A 21,346-nucleotide genomic window follows, 5' to 3' on the forward strand; every position below is an offset into this window, starting at 1 on the left:
GACTTACTAATGATGGCCGTTCTGACTGGTGTGAGGTGGTACCTCGTAGTAGTTTTTATTTGCATTTCTCTAATAATCAGGGATGTTGTGCATTTTTTCACGTGCTTGTTGACCATCTGTACATCTTCCTTGGAAAAATATCTATTCAGATCTTTTGCCCATTTTTCCATTGAGGAGTTGGCTTTTTTGCCGTTGAGTTGTATAAGTTGCTTGTATATTTTAGAGATTAGGCCTTTGTCAGTTGGATCATTTAAAACTATTTTCTCCCATTCGGTAGGTTATCTTTTTTTTTTTTTTTTTTATGGTTTCCTTTGCTGTGCGAAAGCTTGTCAGTTTGATTAGGTCCCATTGGTTTATTTTTGCTTTCATTTCTATTGCCTTGGGAGATTGATCTGAGAAAACATTTGTAAGACTGATGTCACAGAATGTCTTGCCTATGTTCTCTTCTAGGAGTTTGATGGTGTCTTGTCTTAGGTTTAAGTCTCTACGCCATTCTGAGTTTATTTTTGTGCATGGTGTGACGGTGTGTTCCAGTTTCACTGATTTACATGCAGCTGTCCAGTTTTCTCAGCTCCCCTTGCTGAAAAGACTTTTTCCCATTTTATGTTCTGCCTCCTTTGCCAAAGCTTAATTGACCATAGGTGTCTGAATTTATTTCTGGGTTCTCTATTCTGTTCCACTGGTCTGTATGTCTGTTGGTACCAGTATCACACTGTCCTGATTACTGTGGCTTTGCAATATTGCCTGAAGTCTGAGAGAGTTATGCCTCCTCTTTGGTTTTTGTTTCTCAGGATTGCTTTGGCGATTCTGGGTCTTTTATGGTTTCATATAAATTTTTGGCTTGTTCTAGCTCTGTGAAAAATGTCATGGATAATTTGATAGGGATTGCACTGAATCTGTAGATTGCTTTGGGCAGTATGGCCATTTTTACGATATTAATTTTTCCAATCCAGGAGCATGGAATATCTTTCCACTTCTTTGAATCCTCTTTAATTTCCTTGATTAATGTTTTATAGTTCTCCGCAGATTTTTTTTTTAACTGAGAGTTGTGTTAAACACCCTCTGAACATTTATGTTTCAACTCAATGACAATGTTAAAGATACGTGTAATTCATGCCAATATCCCATTACCTAGAAATCAGTCCTCCTACCTTGATCTCTCGGTCTAATATTTCCACTGGAACTTAAGCTAGTTTGTACAAGAACTGTACACACGTGCGCTCATATTTAACTGTTCCCCTTCTTCAATGGTCTGTCATTCTTTCCTTCCCTGAGATCATCTCACAGTAACTTCATTCTTCTGTGCTCCCAACATCACCAACCTTCTTCACCTTGTGCTACACCTGAATCACCACTGTGTGCTCTATTATGTTCCAGCAAAACCCCTTTGTGTCCTTATGTCCTTGGAGAGGGCTGAAGACAAAGCACAGCAGAGGCAACGCCACCCAGGCCTCCCACCAAGCTGACTAACCAGTGCTTGAGCATGATGCCCACTGGGCAAGAGGCAGGAATTGCGGCCTCTGAGAAAGGGTTAGCTAAGATAAAAGGCTACCTCCCCCTGGATCTGTGATCCTTCCAGATGAGCAACTGAGGATGGAGGGGAGAGAGTCACTGTGAGGGTGAATTTTATGTGTCAGCTTGACGGAGCCATGGGTGCCCAGACATTTGGTTAAAACATGATTCCGGGTTGCACCTGTGAGGGTATCTCCAGGTGAGATCAGCGCCTGCATACCAGCAGACTGAGTGAAGAGACTGCCCCTCCCCAACACGGCTGAGCCTTACCCGGTCCACCAAAGGCCTGAACAGAATACAATTCTGAGTAAGAAAGAATTCCCTTTCTCTCTGCCTGGCTTTGAACTGGGATGCTGGTCTCCTGCCCTCAGACTTGAACTGGAACTATAGCATCCGCATCCCTGGGTCTGGCCGTTCAGCCTCCATAAGCACAGGAGCCAATTCCTTGTCTCCCCGCCTTGGGCCCACCCCTTTCCCATTGGTTCTGTTTCTCTGGAGAAGCCTACCAATACAATCACTCAAGACAGAGGAGCCTCGCTTTCCTGTCTGGCAAGACGGTAGGTGAAAAAGCTGAGAAGTCAGACAAGAAGGAGACAGGACCTGAAGCCAAGAAGGCCGATGCTGGGGGCACAGTTAAAAAGGGTTAAGAACGTTAGGATGAGGAAGCTCGGCCACAGTCGAAACCCTGTCCTGGCCTGAGGATCCAGCAGCTATTCCCGACCAGCTATGCACTCCAGAAAGGCCTTGTACACGAGGTAAGCATTCAGCAGCCAAATCCAGGGTTGAAAGAAAAAGGTGACAATTCTTGTTACTGTCACAAAACCAGTGTGAGGTGACAAGAATGGTGGTACCCAAGTGGTTAAACGTCACAGAATGCTAGATGTTATCCTACTGAAGAGGTGCCCAAAAGCTGCTGAGTCACAACAAAAAAAGAACCCTCAGTAAGCATGCGAGAAAACTGAGTCGGGGCATCACTCCTGGGACCACTCTTTTTTGTGTGTGTGTGTGGCTGCCCCTGCAGCATGTGGAAGTTCCTGGGCCAGGGCCTGAATCTGAGCTGCAGCTGCAACCTACGCCATAGCTGCAGCAACACTGGATCCTTAACCTACCGTGCTGGGCCAGGGATCAAACTAGCACCTCCAAAGAGACAAGCCAGATCATTAACCCACTTCACTAAGTGGGAAAAGGGTCATTTTCTTGAAGCAGCTGAGCAGTGGCTTGTGACTTGTGACTGGACTTCTGCCCCTCAATCGAAAACACACCAGAAGATCCCAGAACATCTCACGGGGGTTCTTACTTCAGGCAACAGCAGCTGCAGAAGCCCGGGTACAAGGAAGCTGAGCGCTTCCATACAGAGAGAGCACCACGAGATTACAGAGTGGCACAAGTTTCATTAGAAGGCTGTGGACGTGCAAATTCTGCAAGGATCAAAGCTGCTCATCAGCTCCAGGGCCACCTCCACTGTGTCTGCCTCCCAAATGGGATTCGTCCTCCCAAAGTGCTGTTCTAAACGTCTTACAAAGAACCCGTGAGATAACTGACCCACTGGAAAAAAAGGCAGAGGGGCCTTGTCTCTTTTCTCTGTCTTCTAGAATGCAGCCTACTCGTGGTATGAAGGTTTGCTTTTATTACAGAAAAACACCTCTGTGTCACACTGCTCAGTTACAGAACATAAAAAGGTAGTAAGCAGCACTTAACCCAGATCACGTGACCACTTATTCGTCCATTCTTCCCCGTCTTATTCTACTGTCTCCCCATCCAACAATAGCTACTAACCTAAGTTGTCATTCCTTTGATTTTTTACAAAAATAAAACTTGCCACAAATGCATAAATTATTAAACAATACACTGTTCAGCTGTACTTTTTTTTTTTTTTTTTCCAAAGGCCGCACCTAAGGCACATGGAGGCTCCCAGACTAGGGGTCCAATTGGAGCTACAGCTGCTGACCTGCACCACAGCCACAGCAATGCAGGATGTGAGCTGTGCCTGAGACCTACACCACAGCTCAGGACAAGGCCGGATCCTTAACCCACTGAGCGAGGCCAGGGATCAAACCCACAACCTCATGGTTCCTCGTCAGATTCATTTCTGCTGCGCCACGACAGGAACTCTCAGTTGTACTCATTCTTGAGCGCTGTAACAACAGTGGTTCGACATATAGAATCTTCTGGGACTTCCTCTTTTTACTCAGCATTATGTTTCCAAAATTCACTCACGCTGTGTGTAGAAGTTTATCACCTTAATATTTTATAATATCCCACTGGATAAATACCATACTTTATTCAATCTCCTGTCAATGAACTTTTGAGGTGTTTCTAATAGTTTGCTCTAATAAACACAACAGCTAGGAGCAGCCTTGTACGTGGCTCTTGGTACACGTTCCTTCCAAGTACATACCCAGATGGGGGCTGTCAAGTTAGAGGAGAGGATAACCAAGCCTGAACTTGGCTAGACCATGTAACATTATTTCCCCAAGTGGGCATTCCAGCACCCTACTCCAATCAGCAACATGTACAGGTTACCTGTTAAACTACAGCTTCCCTGATACACGGTACTCAAGAGTCTTTTTTTTTTTCAGTGCAGGGAATGATTAAAAAAAAAAAAAACCTCACGGAGATTGGAGATTTAATGATTTGATCTGCAGTTCTCTTATTAATGATGAGCACCTTTTCATGTATTTATTGGCTATGTTTCCTCTCGTCTGAACTACCTGTGCACAGTTTTTACTCATTTTTCTGTTGGACTGTTTCGTTTCTGTGGATTTCTAGAAGTTCGTCATATATATGGACACTGATGGGAATCCCTCACCAGTTATACATACCACAAGTATTTTTCGCAGGGTGTGGCTCCTCATTTTCTTCCTTCCTTCTTTCCTCCCTCCTTCTTTCTTTTTTTGTCTTTTTTAGGGCTGCACCTGTGGCATATGGAGGTTCCCAGGCTAGGAGTCGAACTGGAGCTACAGCTGCCAGCCTACACCACAGCCACAGCAACACTGAATCCTTAACCCAACGAGCAAGGCCAGGGATCGAACCTGCATCCTCAGGGATGCTGCTCAGATTTGCTTCTGCTGACACCACGATGGGCACTCTCTCAGCATCTTCTTCATGCTATCCTTAGACAAAAACTTCTTGGAACTCCCATCGTGGTGCAGCAGCAATGCATCCAACTAGGAACCATGAGGTTGTGGGTTCAATCCCTGGCCTCACCCAATGGGTTAAGGATGCAGTGTTGTAGTAAGAGGTGATGTAGGTCACAGATGCAGCTCGGATCTGGAGTGGCTGTGGCTGTGGTATAGGTCGGCAGCTGTAGCTCCAATTTGACCCCTAGCGTGGGAACCTCCATGTGCCATGGGTGCAGATCTAAAAACCAAGCAAAAAAAAAAAAAATTCTCACTTTAATATGCTGCATTTATCAATCTCTCCTTTTTATGGTTGACACTTTTTGCGTCCTAAGACTTTGCTCAGCGTGTGTGCAGACACCAGAGTCTTTGCTCAGAGTGTGTGAACAGAGCAGCAGGGTCAGCATCCCCTGGGAGCCTGTTAGAAATGCGGGCTCTAAGACCTCACTCCAGACCCACCGCATCAGAATCTGCGTCTCAGATGATAACCATACTTCCCAGTCTGAGGACGCTGTCTTCGGTGTCCTTCCCCACCTCGAGATCAGAAAGATACTTGTCTGGATTTCCTTCTAAAGTCCTCAAGTTTCTCTTCTCACATTTGTGGCCAGTTGATGAATTATTGTTCCCAACTATCCCTTTCCTCTCCTTGGGCATCCCTTTTCCCAGCAAGTCCCTGCTGTCACCATGGCACAGACTGGCAGTGCCTCCCTAAAGGCTCAGTACATAGACGCCCCTGCACCACTCCTCATGACTGGCCTGGCAAAGGGACCACCGCGGATGTGACACACAAAAGGTCCAAACAGAAGCTTTAAGACTGTGTGATTCAGCCTGGCCTCTTCTGTTATCACAGGAACAGCATGTCCCAAAATGGGGCAGCCTCCTCAGCACGGGTCCCAGAATGAGAAGACACCTGAACAGAGCCACAGCAACCGGCTTCCGGCAGCCAGGATGTGGTGGGAGCCAGGGAGAACTGTTCAATGTTTAAGCCTCTGAGATATGGGGCTCGGATCAACAACGTACCAGCTGGTAAAATGTAATGAAATACTCAAGTTCTTAACCTATCTACAAGTTACTTTTATCTAGAATTAGTGACGTGGAATTGTGAGAAGGCATCTAATTTCATTTTTTTAAATGTGGAAAACCGAAAGTCCAGCATCACTTACGGATCAGCTCTCCAACCACATCCGTGACACCACTTCTCTCCCGCATCAATGTGCTCCAAATACGCACCCCAAGCTATCACTACGCCTCTCTGGGAAGCCTCAGGATTCTTCTTCAGAGGTATCTTCCCCATCTGGCCCTCTACTCTTAAAATTTTAGAATCAGCCATCACAATCCACGAGAAACCTTGCTGGTATTTTAACTGGAAATGCATTAAATATATAGTCCAAAAATACACACATACATAAATACACAGACCAGTTGAGAAGAACTGACTGCTCTGTCGTGTGGAGCAGGGGCCTTTGTCCATCCACTTGGGTCTCCTTTTACAGCGTTCAAGTAAGTTTTCATTTTTGACGCAAAGACCCTGGCTGTTAGATTTACTCCCAGACCCTAGGTTACAGATTCTCTAAGGTCTTGGACACAATCGTCATCCGCGTGTGACAACAGCGGGTGTTCCCGGCACCCCGCCCCGTCAATGCTGCTCTCTTGTGTGTGGACCGGCCCCCCGAGCACAGCGAGGAGAAGCAGTACCACTGGGTGTCCTCTGTCTTGTGTCAGATTATACAGGAAGTGTTTCTACACTTCCTCACTAAGGCTGATGCCTGTCTGGCCTTCCTGTAGACACGCTTTACTGGTTCAGAACCCCTCCTTCTACTTGACAGGTGCTAAGATCACAGACATAGCTCAGCCCCTACGTCTAGAATTAGAGGACAAAGCCCCTTCCTTTCCTATAACGTAGGTGTGGTTTTCTTCCAGCAACAGCAGCAGCAGCTAGGTCTACTGAGTCCTCACTATCTAAATGTTCCCTTTTTACAGAAGACGAAACGGAAACTTAGAAAAGCAATTTCCCCAAACAGCAAGAAAAGAGGCAGAGTTGGGATCTGAAAGCCGACTAACTCCCGAGTCAAGCTCTCCTCCATGACAGACCATCTGATGACGACCCACAGCTACCCAGAGGACCCTTCTGGCCCCAAAGGGTATGACTTGAGCAGCAAGGGTCTGCATCTAACTTCAGCTTTCCGTGAATGACATTCTGCTCCAAGGCGGTCTGATGGGACCACAGATTCTGTATGGGGCCCTTAGAATCATCCAACAGGACAAATCAACAGGCGAATTAGAGAGGTGGGATTAAATGAACTGAGAATTTCAAATTCATAAGAAATAGGTTTCAAATTTTTGAGGATGAGCTACTGCTCCAAGGACCTTAATGCCACTGATAAATATGTGAAAACATGTAGACAGATGGCTCAAGCAAAGCAAGGACGTCTCAACAATACCAAGAAAACAACAGATTAGCACAGACATCATGCAGACCCTGTCAGATTAAGGAAACCAGCGGGCTGAGTCTGGGAGAAGCTTAATGAGCAGGCTAACTCTGTTCACCACCGCCCCATGTACATATGTCACGCATACAGCAGCGAGGTAGAGGGAGGGAGTCCGTGACAAGGGACAGACTTACCCTGTTTCTCCAGAAGGCCAATCACTGCATCAAATCAAATCAATAAAAATGTTCTAGTAAGAATACTGTCCAAGCATAGCAGACCCTGTGACGTCCCACCCACGTCCCCACCTGAAGGGCACATGGCCGGCTGCCAGGAGTGCACCCCTGGGGGTGTCTTCGCTGCAGAGAACCGCCCCACCCAGGGTTTCGGCCTCTCCCGGGAGGGCTTCACCGCCAGTGGCTGACAGGAGAAGGCACAGGTCCCCATGGGCTGGGCCAAGGCTGGGGCTGGGCCTGCAAGGGGTGGACCCCAGGGGTATGTCTCAACATTCCGAGCACTACACTGTCCGTGGAGCTTTCCAGACAACCCACCTACCAAAGAGCTCGTAAGGGAGCGGCCCATCGGATTCACATGCCCCTTAATTTAAGTACTGAAATCTCAGAACCCACCCCCATTTGGTGTAGGTTTGCTTTGTGCAAGGACCCCTTGAGGGACACAAAACAGCTTCCTCTGGAAGGTGCTGGTGGTGTGCTGTCCAATGATTTCAAAGCTGAGAGAATGCGATTTCAAGTTCATGCACAAAAGGATCTTCCTCATACTTCACTGTTCTGCAGAAAAACCAGCATCCACAGTTCCATTCTATGGAAACGGTTTTACATTAAGAACATTAGAAACCCTGGGTGGCGCAGTGGTTAACGAATCCAACTAGGAACCATGAGGTTGCAGGTTCGGGCCCTGGCCTTGCTCAGTGGGTTAAGGATCTGGCGTTGCCATGAGCTGTGGTGTAGGTTGCAGACATGGCTCAGATCCCGCGTTGCTGTGGCTCTGGTGTAGGCGAGCAGCTACAGCTCTGATTCGACCCCTAGCCTGGGAACCTCCATATGCCGTGGGTGTGGACCTAGAAAAGGCAAAAAAAGACCAAAAAAAAAAAAAGAACGTAGATACCCTAATCAAAGTTCCGGGCAACACAACCACTTCCCATTAGCAACTCCTCTTCGCTCTCCTGCACCCACTATCCATTTTCAATCCACCTCTGTCCAGACCCTGATCCAGTGACTGATGTCCTTACAAGAAGAGGGAAACTGGCGAAGACACACAGAGGAGGCCACACGAAGACAGAGGCCGAGACCGGACTGGTATGTCTACAAACCAGGAGACGCCAAAGACTGCCGACGGCCGCCAGAATCTGGGAGACAGGCAGTCAGGTCCTCCTGCAGAACCTCCAGAAGGAGCCAGCCCTGCCGACACGGGCCTGCGGACGGCGGGACTCGCGAACTGAGAGCGCCCGTGTGTGGGTCTAAGCCGCCTCGCCTGGAGCACTTCCCCATGGCAGCGCCAGCAAACCCAAGGCGGCTCTGCAGCACTTCCCCGCTACATCTGCCTGAAACTGTGCTGACCCCCCAACGTGAATCCCAGTAAAATGCATACGGGGATGTGACGGTGAGAAGGAAGAAATGGGCTGGTGTCAGCACAGAAGCGTGGCATCTTCATGCTCAGAGAGAGCTCACCTAACCACGTGTTGTTCAAACACCTCTCAATGTGGTAGGACCCCATACTTAGCTGAAACAGGTTGAAGTGGCACAGGCGAGGGTGGGATGACTACCCAAACACCCTCAAGCCTCAGGCCCTAACCATCTAGGCTCTCTAGAATTCTTTTTGGTTTTTTGGCCACGCTCACAGCTCATGCAAGTTCCTGGGCCAGGATTCGAACCTTTGCCACAGCAGCAACCAGAACTGCTGCAGTGACAATGCAGGATACATAACCAGCAGTGCCACAAGGGAACTCTGTAGGCTCTCCAGAATTCTTTTATCCATTCATTTAGTCAATAAACACTTGAGCACCTATCCTGTGTCCGATACTGCTTTCACAGGCTGAAAAAAAACTGAGCTAAATGAGCCAAAAAAATGAGCCAAACCTCCTCATTCTAAGGATCAAGAAACCTAAAAGTGGAGTTCCCGCTGTGACGCAATGGGACTGACAGTGTTTCTGCAGCAGCAGGGAAGCGGGTGTGATCCCTGGCCCAGTGCGGTGGGTTAAGGATCTGGCATTGCCACAGGTGTGTCATAGGGTCACAGCTCCGGCTCAGATTCAACACGGGGCCCAAGAACTCCATGTGCCGCAGGACAGCCAAAAAAGGAAAAAAAAAAAAGAACGAAAGAAACTTAAATGTGTATTCAAGGCCCCAGGCTAAGTCAAGACCAGGGCCACCACGGGCTTATTAGGGCTGAAACTGGTGTCCTTTCCGTCACATCACTCACCACTCATCTAACTTGTAGCCTATTACACAGTTTTAAAGGATCAAAGCCAAGCCTTTTACTCTGCATTTGGTATATCCTTTTTTTCTTTTTCACTTTTTCAGTGCTGCACCTGCGGCAAATGGGAGTTCCCAGAATAAGGGTCGAATCAGAGCTGCAACTGCCGGCCTATACCTCAGCCACAGGAACGCGGAAACCAACTCACATCTGCAACCTACACCACAGCTCACAGCAACACCGGATTCTCAACCCACCAGGCAAGGTCAGGAATTGAACCCACATCATCATGGATACCAGTCGGGTTCATGACTGCGAGCCACAACAGCAACTCCTAGCATATCCTTCTTAATCAAAGTTTCCGGTTTGGCCATTACTGTTCACTATTCCACAGGCCTGGAGGCATCCTGAGAAGCCAACAGACCTGATGCCCAAGCCAGAGAGAAAGTGAGACCTGCTGTGACCCACCGCAGCCACTGCAGACTGCAGGGCGCTGCCAGAGCCTTTTCAAGGTGATTGTCTGCCTGGCCTGGCAAGGCTCGAGGAAGTGCCACTCAGGAGTTTGTTTCCACGACAGCTTCTATCACACGGCTGAGGGAAACAGCTTATGGACACCGTTCGTAGACGTGCAAGTGTGGTTTTGGGGAACAGAAGGCTGAGATGCAAGGGAGAAAAGCATCACGTCCAAGGACAGACACCTGCCCTTTACACCTTCCAACGTCTTATAGAGAAGCCCATGATGGAGTTCCCGCCGTGGTGCAGTGGTTAATGAATCCAACTAGGAACCATGAGATTGTGGGTTCGATCCCTGGCCTCGCTCCGTGGGTTAAGGATCAGGCGTTGCTGTGAGCCCTATGCAGTGATCGGGACAGAAGGGGACAGAGGTGCCAAGTCACACCTCCTAATAGAACCAAGCAGGCTATGTGCAAACCAGAAAACCACACTACCGGTTTAGACGATGGACAGTAACGTGGTACATGCAACACGGAGAGGGTCCACTCCAGGGCCGCCCTGGACAGAAAAGGGGCCCGGCAGAGCTTCGACCTCACGGTAGTTTCCTCAAGGGAAGGTGGCCCTGAGAACAAGACTCGGCGTCACTTGCCCGCAAGGACTGCGTGCCTCTGCCGACCGCCCGGCCAAGTCCGCCGAGAGGCTGCCTTACAACCCCTGTGCAAAAGGGTGATTCCTGTCCTGAGGAGACTCACTTAAAAACCAACCAACCAACCACAACCAGTGCAGGAAAGGATCCCGCTCTACAGACCACCCCCAAGACTTGTTCCCGTCTCAAGAGCCACCTGTCTGTCACACGGTGGTCAGCCAGGCCTAGCTGCTCTCTGGCTCTGGCTCTTCTTTAACTCGTGCTTTAGAAGCCTTGGCCATGCGCCCCGGCACCGCACCACCGCCTCCTTCAGGAAGTTCTCACACTTCACTTTTTTTGTTCTTTTTGGGGCAGCACCTGCGCATATGGAGGTTCCCAGGCTTGGGGTCAAATGGGAGCTACAGCCGCCAGCCTATGCCACAGCCACAGCAATGCGGGATCCGAGCAGCATCTGTGACCTACACCACAGCTCACGGCAACGCCGGATCCTTAACCCAGTGAGTGAGGCCAGGGATCGAACCTGCAACCTCATGGTTCCTAGTCGGATTCATTTCTGCTGCCCCATGACGGGAGCTCCACACGTTTCTCTATTTACATTCACTTCCTCCTCGGGCGTCAGCCAATAGCAACGCTTGAGTCACAGCGATGTAATTAAAAATTTTCTCCTAGCCATCGTAAAAACAAAACAAACAGGTGAAATTACTATTTTTTTCTTTTTTGGGCTTCCTGTGGCACATGGAGTTCCCAGCCAGGGATCATATCTGAGCTGCAGTTGTCACTGAGACCACAGCTGTGGCAACGGTGAATCCTTAACCCACTGTGCTGGCTGGGGACTGAACCTGTGTCCTGGCGCTCCAGAGACACTGCCAATCCTGATGTGCCACAGCAGGAACTCCCAGGAAATTAATTTTAATGATATATTTAACTCAATAGACCCAAAATATTACCACTCCAAATATAATCAAGGTTGGAGTTCACCAGTGGCCTAGCTGTTAAAGACTTGCCATTGTCACTGCTGTGGCTTGAGTTCGATCCCTGGCCCAGAAACTTCCACATGCCATGAGTGTGGCCAAAAATAAATAAATAAGTAAATAAAAATAAGGATTACATTATAAAAAACCCAAATATAATCAAGGTAAGATATTAGGGAGTGGGATAAACTGGGAGTTTGGGGTTAGTGGATGCAAACTATTACATTTAGAACAGTAAGGAGGAATTCCCATTGTGGCTCAGCAGAAACGAATTTGACCAGAATCCATGAGGACCCAGGTTCGATCCCTGGCCTCACCTGGTGGGTTAAGGATCTGGCGTTGTCGTGAGCTGTGGTGTAGGCCGGCAACTACAGCCCCAGTTCGACCCCTAGCCTGGGAACCTCCATATGCCACAGGTGTGACCCTAAAAAGACAAAAGAGAATGGCTAAGCAACGAGGTCCACTGTATAGCACAGGAAACTGTCCCGTCTCCTGGGATGTTCCATGATGGAAGGTTATGGAAGACAGGGAATGTGTCATATACATTTTGTGTGTGTGTGTGTGCGACTGGGTCACTTTGCTGCACAGCAGAAACTGGCACAACACTGTAAACCAGCCATAGCGAATTTTTTTTTTTACTTTAGAAAAGATTATTAATGAGCAATTTTACATTCTTTTCTCCATACTACACCTTTGAAATCTAGTGTGTATTGGCACATACGGAACACCTCAAGTCCAATTAGCCACATTTCATGTGCTCAGAAGTCACAAGTGGCTGGCTCGGGGCTACCAGGCTCAATAGCACAGCCCTGGGGCTGTGATCCTAAATAAATCCATGCCACGGCTACTCCAAACTTTCTCTCTGCTCTTCTCTTTCATGAACTACAAAATGCTAGAGCCGTCAAGCTACTAGACAAGTATCTAACTGGCATCTCAACTTATAACCTGCATTAACCAACAACAAAACCCCCCCAAACTCGGAATTCTCACCACCACCATCTGGGCCATGACCTTCCCAATGTCAGTCAAGGCAGCTCCATGCTTCCACTGTTAGGCCCAAAGCTTTGGCATCACCCTTGTCTCCTCTGATGCCTATCGCCTCCCACATCCAGCCAGACAGCAAATCCTCCGGGTTCCACCTTCGCGACGACCAGAATCGTCTCTCGCTTGCTTCCTGCCCCCGCCACGCTCTGCTCCTCAGACTTGCGCACATCTTTCTCCTTATTCCCTTCAGGTCTCAGCTCAGCTGCCCTCTCACCAGAGAACCCTTCTCCGCACCGCCCCCCCCCCCGCCCCCGAGCAACATGACTCCCTTTATTTCTCCTCTTAGCACAAATCTTCACTTGACAGTGTAGCCATATGCTTACTCGCACTGTCAGTCTCCGCCCAGCCTCACCAGGACAGAGCAGAGTGGTGGGCAGACGGCTCCTCAAGAGAACCTGCCCTGGGGAACCCACCTGACCACAGCCTCCAGGCGCCGCACGTGCAAAGTCACTACAGCAAAGGCATCAAGCCATGAGTCCCTCAGGCTGCTCCCAGCAGTGCTGACCAGGAAGGCGTCCTAGACTACCTGCTAGAGCCCAGTAGCCTGGCCAAGACTGTCTCCAAACTGCTCTCACCTGAGGCTGCCCCTGCCCAGAGCCTCCCTATCCCTCCTGGCACATGATCACACCTGCGTGGAGGTCGGAAGGCTCCTCCCAGCACTCCTGCCCCTCCCTCTCTCCCCTGGTCTAAGTCTCCTGCATGTCAAGTGCTGGAGAATGAATGACCCTCTGGGATGAGCCAGGCGGTGGAAAGTTCATGCATCAACTCTAAGTGGCAAAAATGCAAGTTTGGGCTCCGGCTCTGCCATGTATTCTGTGTAACCTTAGGGAAGATTCCTGAGATCTCTGAGCTGCAGCTTCACCATCTATGAAATGAAGATGTACCACCTCTCGCAAAGGTCGTCAGGAGGATTAAAGGCACTAGTTTATCAGGGAGTTCCCCGACGGTCTAGTGGTTAGGACTTGGTGCTTTCACTGCTGTGCCCGGGTTCAGGGAACTGAGATTCCACAAGAAGTTGCTGCATGCCAAGGCCAAAAGAAAAAAGCAAATCTTGCTGGAAGACCCACCCATGTTTTGTAGCTACTTCTAAGAATCCTCCACCTTCCCCTTCCCCACGAACTCTGACACTGCTCAAGTAAATAAAGCCCCAAAGAACCCTAAATACCGACTAGTGCGTCCCCTGTTCAACTGGGCCTAAACTGATGAATAAACCTGATTTTCATTCCTGACTTGCCTCTGATGGGCTTAGGGTTTATTTCAGTAGATTTCAGAAAGTGAAATCTCATCCCAGATGGGTATTTTCACACTCCGAGACTTAAGCTATTTCTCTAAAGCTTCAAGTAAAGCATGCTTTGAATAAAACAAACAAACCAATACAAATCTGAAACTGCAGTGCAGTACCAATTTCTTACGGCTAAGGTTTTCTAGAGCTCTTTAAAAGTAATTTCTTAAGTGTGCAGCATTCTAGATCATTAAGGACTTTTCCAAGAAAATACAGCACACACGGACTTCTGTAGAGTTCCGTTCAGCAGTTTCTTCGGGAAGGCTCAGGATGACGCACGTGCACTTGCACGCGCACTGAGCCCAGGAACTCAGACGTTAGAGGTCGTCACGGGGCAGGACCAGGATGCAGCGAGATGAGGGTCTCACTTTTCTATGCTTCAGTTCTGACAGGACTGGCTACATAACTTGTGAGGTCCAGTGCAAAGTGAAAACGTAGTCCCATGTTCAAAATGATTAAGAACCTCAAGACTGTGACAGCAGATCATTAAAGCAAGGGAGAGCCCTGTCTTATCGCGAGACACGTCTCTACAATATTTTCTTAGCCTCTTTGCTGAAAACCCCATCTTGTCCTGCTTTCCTTTACCCCATCTTCCTGCTTGAGAAACAGTCGCAGTGCTGGTGAAGGACTTCCGCTTAAGCACAAAGACCTAAAGGCGTAAGTTATTCATGGGGTCAGCTGAATGAGGACGGAATGCGCTGGTCTAGGCACCCAGGACCTGTGCAGACTGGCACGCCCTTTGCACAAGCATGATATGTCCTCTAAAGAATAAGAGGAAGATGAACCTCATGGCCCCAAGGGGTTTATGAGGGGTTGTTAGCAGGAGATGCATTAGCAGGGAGAACCGAGGTGCAAACCTAGGCACGCCGGGTTGCCACAGATAGGCACGCTGTCTGCAGAAGCGCAATGGTGATTCTCTAGATGCTCTGCATAGACAGCTGACGCCAAGCTTCCTCAAATGCTAATGAGTGTTAAATGCCTGAAAGTCAGAATAAAAGCTTAATATATGGAACCGGCTATGTAACCTTAAAAAAAAAATCCTATATCCTGCAGCTACAACCCCCTCCTCACTGGACGTCATCCTCAAGAGCACAATAAAAGCCGCGCGGTTTCTTGAGGCAGCGCTCTGGGTCCCTGAGACCTTGAGATCCCTGGTTCCCACCTTTACTTAAGATAAATGTCTCTGTGTCTTGTTTTATGCTAACTTTTTTCCTTAAGTTTCAAGGCACCCGTTCTTCAGCCCCAACCTGCTGAGCTGGTCTCGGCACTGATGGTACAGGTGGCTGCCTCATGAAGCCGATTCTGAGCCTTTAATTTATTTCACCTGATATTTAATGTGCAATACAAACAATCTGTCTTCCTTAATAGTAAACAACTGTACCACAGAACCACTGCAGAGCAGAAAATATCCAGCCTAATGCCTAAAATTATTAAAGCTAGTAGACACCAAGGAAATTCTTAGCATGCTCAATGATAATTGAGAGAAATTAGGAACTTGTTGGTCAGCTGTTTTGTTTTTGGCTGCCTAGAGTAAGAGGGTTTCTCACTTCACTGGGAGTTTCTGCTGGGGGCAGCAGTTCAGGTCGCCGTGGAGGTGTGGGTTCGATCCCTGGCCCAGCGCATGGGTTAAAGGACCCAGCATTGTGTGAGCTGTGGTACAGGCTGCAGATGAAGCTCAAATCTGGCATTGCCATGGCTGTGGTGTAGGCCAGCAGCTGCAGCTCCATTTGACCCCAGCCCGGGAACTTCCATGTGGCGCCAATGTGGCTCTAAAAAGACCAAAAAAAAAAAAAAAGTTTTTATATAAGAGTTACTTACATTCAAAATAATATTTTGGTAAATCATTCAAAATATATTTGATGGATGGAACTAGTTACTCTCATCCTAAGTGAAGTAAGTCAGAAAGAGGAAGACAAATACCATGTGATAGCCCTTGTATCTGGAATCTAATATATGGCACAAACGAACCTTTCCACAGAAAAGAAACTCATGGACTTGGAGAACAGACTTATGGTTGTGGAGGGGGAGGGAGTGGGATGGAATGGAAATTTGGGGTTAATAGATGCAAACTTGCATTTGGAGGAGATAAGCAATGAGATCTTGCTGTATAGCCCTGGGAGCTGTACCTAGTCACTTATGATGGAGCATGATAATGTGAGAAAAAGGAACATATGTGGGTGTGTGTGACTGGGTCACCTTGCTGTGCAGGAGAAAATTGACAGAATACTGTAAACCAGCTATAATGGAAAAAAATAAAAATCACTACAAAAAATATGCTGCTTTAAAATTAAGCTTTACGTTTTATAAAAACAAGAAACTTGGGAGTTCCCATTGTAGTGCAGTGGAAATGAATCCGACTAGGAACCATGAGGTTGCGGGTTCGATCCCTGGCCTTGCTCAGTGGGTTAAGGATCCGGCGTTGCCGTGAGCTGTGGTGTAGGTCGCAGACGCGGCTCGGATGCCATGTTGCTGGGGCTCTGGTGTAGGCCGGTGGCTACAGCTCCAATTAGACCCCTAGCCTGGGAACCTCCATACGCTGAAGGAGCAGCCCTAGAAAAGGCAAAAAGACCGAAAAAAAAAGGAATACAATCAGTACTTAATTATCTGTACTGGTAATCAAAGGCAGCAGTGACAAGTAACAGTAACACCCGTCACCAAAAAGGAGCACAACGACTTTCTCATGGTGATCATTCTGTAATGTATAAAAGTAAGTGAATCACTATTTTGCGTACCCAAAACTCATACAGTATTGTAAGTCAATTATACTTCAATAAAAAACATTTTTTTCAACTTTTTCACCATTAAAATCTTCAGGGAAGATGCTACCAAGGAGCAAAATGTTAATCAGATACCCAAGAAAAGGCTAGAAAATGAACAAAAAAAACCCAAAGAGCCTGAATAAATCTCCAGATTGAGCAAACAATCTTGAAACAGTTATGTACTGGCTATTAAAATTCCAAAAGGAGTTCTTGTGGCTTAGCTCTAACAAACCCAACTACTATCATGAGAACGTAGGTTCGATCCCTGGCCCCACTCACTGGGTTAAGGATACAGCATTGCCATGAGCTGTGGTGTAGGTGAGAGATGCAGCCTGGATCCGAAGTTGCTGTGGCTGTGGTGTAGGCCAGCGGCCACGGCTATGATTCGACCCCCAGCCTAGAAACTTCCATATGCCGTGGGTGCAACCCTAAAAAGACCAAAAAAAAAAACCAAACAAAAAAAAACAAAACCAAAGGTACTTTGCAAAATGTAACTGAGCTAGAAACAAACTCCTGACTGAAAGGGAAATAAATCCCTCCCCACTTTCTACGTTCCCCCGCTACTCAGGTAACAACCAGATTACTAGAAAGAAAGAAAGAGACAATTTGCTGCAGCACATCCCTTTACACTTATCTATTTCCATGTATTTTGTCCTCCACAGGTGACTGACTCACTTATTTCAGTGTGTGCTGAGCGACTACTCCCTGCACCAGGCACTGTAAACACTAGAGACACACAGTGCCTCGGCTCGCTTCCCGTCAAAGGAGCGTGCACACGTGCACACACACACACACACACACACACTGCCTGTATTCACAGGCCTCACATTCCTTCATCACTCTAGCTAAAAACACACACAAGGCAACACATTCTCAAGCATTTTTGCAATTATTAAACCTTGAACTGTCCTACTGCCTTTATTTTTCATTGATACCAGTTCACCCACTGGGATAGGATTATCATCCCCAATTCTGCAGGGCAGGTTTAAAGAGAGATCTATTACAAATATATAGATGTCTTTCTTTTTTTGCTTTTTAGGGCTGCACCCTCAGCATATGGAGGTTCCCAGGCTAAGGGTCACAGCCACAGCAACACTGGGATCCTTAACCCACTGGGAGAGGCCAGGGACCAAACCCGCGTCCTCATGGATACTCATCAGATTCGTTTCCACTGAGCCTCGATGGGAAGACCAAAGATGCTCCTTTTTTAGGAGTTCCCATCGTGGCTCAGTGGTTAACGAAACCGAATAGGAACCATGAGGTTGTGGGTTCGATCTCTGGCCTTGCTCAGTGGATTGGGGATATCTGGCGTTGCCGTGAGCTGTGGTGTAGGTCACAGACACAGCTCGGATCTGATGTAGCTATGGCTCTGGCATAGGCTGGCGGCTACAGCTCCAACTGGACCCCTAGCCTGGGAACCTGCATATGCCGGGGGTGTGGCCCTAGAAAAGGCAAAAAGACCAAAAAAAAAAGATGCTCCTTTTTGAAGTTTCTGGATACAACTTGTCAATTAGTAATGCATATAAACTTAAAAATAGTAACTAAATATTTAATTAAAAGTTTCAAAATTACGGCTGGTTTTTCTCACCTAGCAAGACGGTGGAGCAGACAAGGGAAGAGACAGAGAACCATGAAGAAAACCTAATGACAAGAAAAAGCTTTGGAGATGTCAACAACAAAATTTTAAGTCACTCCAAACACTAAATAAGGAGATTCTATTGCCTAACGAATAATTATAAGATGTAAGATTAAAATGAAAACATGCGCCTTACTGAAAGTAACAAAGTATAAAATTTGACAATCCATTTCTCCCTGACTTTCTTAAGCCACATGCAAAACCTGTATCACCTACAGAAAGGTCTGCCCGACTTTAGAAGAATTTAGGACAACCATCACGAATCTGCTTATGCGAAAGCTCCCTCCACCCAAATACTCACTTTTCTGCTTTATTCCCAAAACTAATGAAAGAATGGAGATGAAGTTGGAGACCAGATGATTTTTTTTTCCTTTACACAGGGGCCAGAAATAAATCTTGTTATAGTAACCAACATACAGAATCAACCAACAAACCCAACCACTAGTGTTCTCTACACCCGCTCCAACTAATAGCTAAAAGCTGCCACTTACTGAGCATTTCCATGTGCTGGGCCCTGAGTATGGATTCACGAACCTCTCATAAAACCATTCCAATCCCACTCCCCCTCTGCTAAATTCAGAGAATGCAGGGTGACTGAGTGAATGAGTTAGTCCAACCAAGCGTTTAAATGAATAAATAGTACGTGAAAGACTACACTGCACACCAGAGGCAATCAACAATGGATACAATTTCCCTCTCTTCCCTTAAGGAATTTATAAGACTAAACTAAAAAGAGGAAAAGAACAACCAGCCGAGCTGAGGGATCCTCAAGCACCTGTGGGACATGAGGAGGAGGTAATTCTGAAAATCTGGAGAAGCTTCTTCTTTCACAGAAGTAGGGGCGTTTAAACCAAGCCTTGGGTATTAAGTATTCTGATAAGAAAAAAGCAGCAAGGACATTCCAGAGTAAAGAAGGCAGTTAAACAACCATGAAAACGGCGAGAGGTCCAGGGCGGAAATACAAGGTGATGAGAGAAACGCTAAACTTTAGAAGGAAGCCAAATGGCACACAGGCCATAGGATGATTTCCTAACCCTTTAACACGAATTCCCAACCTGCCAGGTGGTGGTGCCTCCAAGGAGAAAATCCATAGGGGCAAGCGTACAGACTGAAGTGGGTCAGAGGCCTCAGGTGTGAGGGAATGGGGGGAAATGGCGAGAACTTCTGGTGTATACCTGGGCAGGGCATGGTATGATTTCCATACTGACTAATTCTGGTAACAACACAGGAGGACCAGAGAGGCTAGAAAAAGGGAGGCCAGTCAGGGGGCTCACGATGACAACTACCTAAGGACTGACCAGAGCCAGGAAGGGCAGGTGCAGGGGAAACACTGGGGGGCGGAGGTTGATAGAAAAGACACATGGAGGCAGAGCTGGTAAAAATCTGGTCAAGAAAGGGAAGACTCAGTTTCCAGGAGTTCCCGTCCTGGCTCAGCGGTCAACGAATCCAACTAGGAACCATGAGGTTTTGGGTTCAATCCCTGGCCTGGCTCATTGGGTTAAGGATCCGGCATTGCCGTGAGCTGTGGTGTAGGTCAGAGACGTGGCTCTGGTGTAGGCTGGCAGCTCTAACTCCGACTGGACCCCTAGCCTGGGAACCTCCATATGCCGTGGGTACAGCCCTAGGAAAGACAAAAAGAAAAAAGATTCCAGCCTGGGAGTTCCCACTGTGGCTCAGTGGGTTGAGACCTCAACATGGTCTCTGTGAGGATGCAGGTTCCATCCCCCGCCTCCCTCAATGGGTTAAGGATCCGACATTGCCACAAGCTGCAGCTCAGATCTGGTGTGGCTGTGGCTGTGGCATAGGCCTCAGCTACAGCTCCAATTCTATCCCAGCCCAGGAACTTCCACATGCCACAGAAGTGGCCATAAAAAGGTGGGAAAAAAAAAAGTTTCCAGGGAGTTCCCGTCGTGGCGCAGTGGTTAAAGAATCCGACTAGGAACCATGAGGTTGCAGGTTTGGTCCCTGCCCTTGCTCAGTGGGTTAATGATCCGGCGTTGCCGTGAGCTGTGGTGTAGGTTGCAGACGCGGCTCGGATCCAGCGTTGCTGTGGCTCTGGCGTAGGCCGGTGGCTACAGCTCCGATTCAACCCCTGGCCTGGGAACCTCCATATGCCGCGGGAGCGGCCCAAGAAATAGCAACAACAACAAAAGACCAAAAAAAAAAAAAAAGTTTCCAGCCTGATTGCTGCAGGTTCGGAGTAGGCTGCAGCTGCAGCCTGGATCCAATCCCTAGCTCAGGAACCTCCACATGTCATGAGTACACTCATAAAAATGAGAATTTTAAAAAAATTGCTCTTTTTCAATATTTAATTTTTCAATCAATGACTAGCATCAATTAAGATATTGAGCCTCCCTAATAAAGCATAATTTCACTTAATAAAAAAAAAGTTTCCAGCCTGGGTAACAGGAGGATGAATAGCTGTGATGTAGTTATCTTACTACCTTTTATCTAAACAAGGTGTGCAGTACACAAAGAACAGCACTTTAAGTAACATCGCAAAGCAAAAACAGTGCAGACAAGACTGTTCGCATTTCACATGATCAAGAAAGAAACAAGTCCGAGAGATTTAACCAACTTGCCCTGGGTAACCCAGGGGGAGAGAAGAGCTAGGACACAAGCCTGAATCTCAGGCTTCTGTCTTTTGTTCTCTAAATAAGACCCTCAAAAGCAGTTTACTACTTATGAGTAAAATAAATCTCTGAAAAAACCCAACCAAAAATGTTTTAAACAAAAAGCATGTAGTTTGCTGAGAGTACAGTTACCTTCAAAGGTAAGGAATATTTTAAAACTTGTACTCTGATCCCCTTTCCCAAGAGACAGGGTGCAGCGACTTTAGCCAGCAGTGCTGGCTCATGAGCCTTGCAAGTTTCAACAGATGGCAGAGGTGGCTGTTTGTATTTTGTATAAAAATACCACTTGGTATTTTATGAGAGGTCAAAAATAACTGAAAAGGAATATGCTAAATATTAACCATTTTCAACATAAAACTGCATTTCCAGTGTTGTGGTTGATGTTTGTTATTAAAATACTTTATAATAATAATATCCCAAGAGTTCCCGTCA

At 47.3% G+C, this 21,346-nt stretch overlaps 1 protein-coding gene and 1 pseudogene across 4 annotated transcripts in view; one reads left to right on the forward strand and one right to left on the reverse strand.

Annotated features, from left to right (window-relative positions):
* The window catches only part of KIAA0232 (KIAA0232 ortholog), an 88,695-nt gene that overhangs the window by 63,782 nt on the left and 3,567 nt on the right, over positions 1 to 21,346 (reverse strand). The window lies entirely within an intron of this gene.
* Positions 1,650 to 3,022, forward strand: LOC125138142 (60S ribosomal protein L6-like; annotated as a pseudogene).

The sequence above is a fragment of the Phacochoerus africanus genome, chromosome 10 (assembly GCF_016906955.1).
Source record: "Phacochoerus africanus isolate WHEZ1 chromosome 10, ROS_Pafr_v1, whole genome shotgun sequence".
NCBI lineage: Eukaryota > Metazoa > Chordata > Mammalia > Artiodactyla > Suidae > Phacochoerus > Phacochoerus africanus.